At 42.0% G+C, this 3,052-nt stretch overlaps 1 protein-coding gene across 8 annotated transcripts in view; it reads right to left on the reverse strand.

The window, feature by feature from the left end:
• The window catches only part of LOC109531046 (uncharacterized protein KIAA0408), a 44,543-nt gene that overhangs the window by 27,766 nt on the left and 13,725 nt on the right, over positions 1-3,052 (reverse strand). The window contains exon 3 of one of the 8 annotated variants that reach the window (XM_019895069.1): positions 2,290-2,350. The exons of the other annotated variants lie outside the window; for them this stretch is intronic. The gene's annotated coding sequence lies outside the window, so the exon portion shown is untranslated. The remainder of the gene's footprint in view (positions 1-2,289; positions 2,351-3,052) is intronic. 8 annotated transcript variants of the gene reach the window in all.

The following is a 3,052-nucleotide window of genomic DNA, read 5'->3' on the forward strand; positions in this document are numbered from 1 at the left end:
TGGATGGTGAGACCGGTTTTCTTATAGAGTCGCTCCAGTTGGCGGTTTTTTGATTTCATTGACCTAAGAGCGGGTGTAAACCAGGGGGCAGATGTTGAGAATGAGGCAGTCCTGGTCTTCAGGGGGGCAAGAGAATTTAGGATATTTGTGAGGCAGGCATTGTAGTGAGCGGTGAGGTCATCCGGGTTTAAAAGAGTGTCTGGGGGCGGGGAACGGTCGATAATGGAGCAGAAGGTGTCGATGTTGATATTTTTGGTATTACGAAAAGAAATGAGGCGGGAGGTTTTGATTGTAGAGAGACGGAGTACGGTGTTAAAAGTGAGGAGGAAATGATCGGTTTCAGGAAAAACATCAGCAGTGGGCTTGGAGGGGGAGAGGCCAGAGCAGCAAACCAAGTCCAATGTGTGGCCTTTGATGTGGGTCGGGAAGTCAAAAAAAACAGTGTATCCCGAGGCTCTCCAGGCAGGATGTGAAGTCTCTGGTGAGTGGCAGGGCGGGGTTGTCCCTATGAATATTGAAATCTCCCAGCAAAATTAAATTTGGCGAGAGGGGGTTGTCCATGTGAATATTGAAATCTCCCAGCAAAATTAAATTTGGCGAGAAAGTGGATAAATGTGTGATTAAGCTGGAAAATTCATTGATAAAATCACTATGTGGCTTTGGGGGGCGATAAACTGTGGCGATGATGGTTGGCGAGGGTCCAGGGAGCTTAAACACCAGGCATTCAAGAGAGCTTGATGCAGGGACGGAGACAAGCAAGACTTTCCAGTTCTCGCGGTGGATTACCGCGAGGCCTCCTCCACGGCCGCTGCCACGGGGACAGCAGATGTAAACAAAGCCGGGAGGAGTGGAGCCATTCAGAGCAGCGAAGTCGTTTGTTTGTTGCCAGGTTTCTGTTAAAACGAGGAAGTCAAGTTTGCGTTCGGCGAGGACGTCTTGGATGAGTTGTCCCTTGTTCGTGAGTGAGCGGATGTTCAGCAGTCCAAAGTTGATTTATTTAGGCTTGTTGTTTTCTAAAAGTACTTTATATTTCTATGTGAATTTTCACATTTGTTTTTTCTTTAAATCCTCTTAATATGTTATTTGGAATATTTTGTTAAGAATCACTTCCGGGTCACGTGCCGCGGATAGTGAGGAATTAGAAAGATCGAGAAGAAAACTGGAGAGAGAGAGAGACAGAGACAGAGCTACGATACCGTGTGGTCTCCGTGATTTAATTTGATCTACTTTCGGTTTACTAAGGTGCACACGGTATGTCATTTTGTGTTTATTTATTTAATGTCTTGTTCAAGATATTGTAATTTTGATTGTTGTTTGAAATGTGTTTTAGTTTTCACGGTGTTCCAAGATTAAACGTTTTTCTGGACATCAGTTGAAGCGTCATCCTTGACCGGGATAGTTACACTTACAATGTTATAACTTGCTGTTGGTTCAGTGAACCGTGTCGCTGATTTATTGAATTTTTTGTTGCAGCTCCGAAAAAAGAGAGCTGTGGTGTTGTTTTTTTTAAAACACACACTTTGTGAATGGTTTTCACAGTCTCAACAAATACGGGTACGTCTTTGTCCGTCTCCGTGCCTTCTCTTCCTCCATTCGACTTGAGAGGCGTTCATGACCGCCTCTGAAAAACGTAAATTAACGATTCCTTCAATGAAACTACAAAAATTGAAAATAATGCATCAAAAGAGAAAATCAAGCGAGGAAATCACAAAATAAAATCTATAGCCCCCATACAGAGTTTATTTTGTGATTTCCTCGTTTGTGACTACACAACAAAGGAACAAATAGCAAACACTTCTGAGACAGTCCAGTCTCCTACATGTTACTGACGTCTGATCCTTCTGTTGGAGCTACGCTCAAGGAAATGCCAAGGGGAGGGGGGGGGCTATAGAATTTATTTTGTGATTTCCTCGCTTGATTTTCTGTTTTGATGCATTGTCAATTTTCGTAGTTTCATTGAAGTAATGTTAATTTACGTTTTTCGGAGGTGGTCATGAACACCTCTCGAGTTGAACGGAAGGAGCGTAGCTCCATCTAGTGCATGCATTGTAGATTGCACCTTATAATCCAGTGCGTCCAATATCTGAAAAATTTTTTAAAAATAGCCCATTCATTGAAAGTGCGCCTCATAATCCAGTGTACCTTTTTGTGCGGAAAATACGGTATTTGTGTTTGCCGTATTTGGCCTTGTTAGCTGCTCTGCTTGCCTTTTCTGCGCCACCCTTTCTTTCTGTTATCAATCGTAACTTGACAGCGCCTCCTGTGGCTGTGTGAAGCTAATACGCTAACCTCGAGTATTGATTGGCTGTTGGTCAACACTAATGTCACATTCCTCGGGGTGGTGGGGAGACTAGGTAATGGCGGAGGGGGGCGGGGGTATGGCCACGAAGACACAGTGAGATGTCATCAAGCTGCCAGGCACCTTCATAAATCAGCAGCACACAGTAAAATCTGTCTGGAAATATCTGGCTTAGGACCTCCGAATTGAATGCTTGTCCTGAATTTCGGGGTTGAAAATCAATCTGGTATCACTGATAACAACTGTGCAAGGACTAAGCCAATTCATATCAGCCAAAATTAAGAAAGCATCATGCCCAATGAGCTCTGTTTTTTTTTTGTTTTTTTTTTCAGAGATGAAAGTGGACTTTCCTGAAAATTCTGGAAAAAATAAAAAATTATATATACTGTGTGTGTGTGTGTCTGTATATATATATATATATTGTTTAGATAACAAAAACTGCAATACAGGTGTATCCAAAAAAATCACAACAGTAAAATATGTACAGTATTTTAATATTTATTTTTTTCTGTCTTGGGAAAAAAAATGTTTCTATTTTGGATTGTTTTGTTGGATGCATTCTTTGGTTTATGACAATGTTTGCCTGCGTGTCATAGTTTTCTTGCTAGTTGCAAGTAACTGTCCCGTTGATCACCGATGTCTGGTAATTCTTGGGCATACTGAAGGATTTTTGTTGCCATTTGCATTGCTTCCTTGCTGGATGGTGGCTTGTCATCAGGAGTTGAATCGATGCCTTGTTTTTTTAAAGTTTCG

Source organism: Hippocampus comes, unplaced genomic scaffold (assembly GCF_001891065.2).
Source record: "Hippocampus comes isolate QL1 unplaced genomic scaffold, H_comes_QL1_v1.1 scaffold146, whole genome shotgun sequence".
Lineage (NCBI taxonomy): Eukaryota > Metazoa > Chordata > Actinopteri > Syngnathiformes > Syngnathidae > Hippocampus > Hippocampus comes.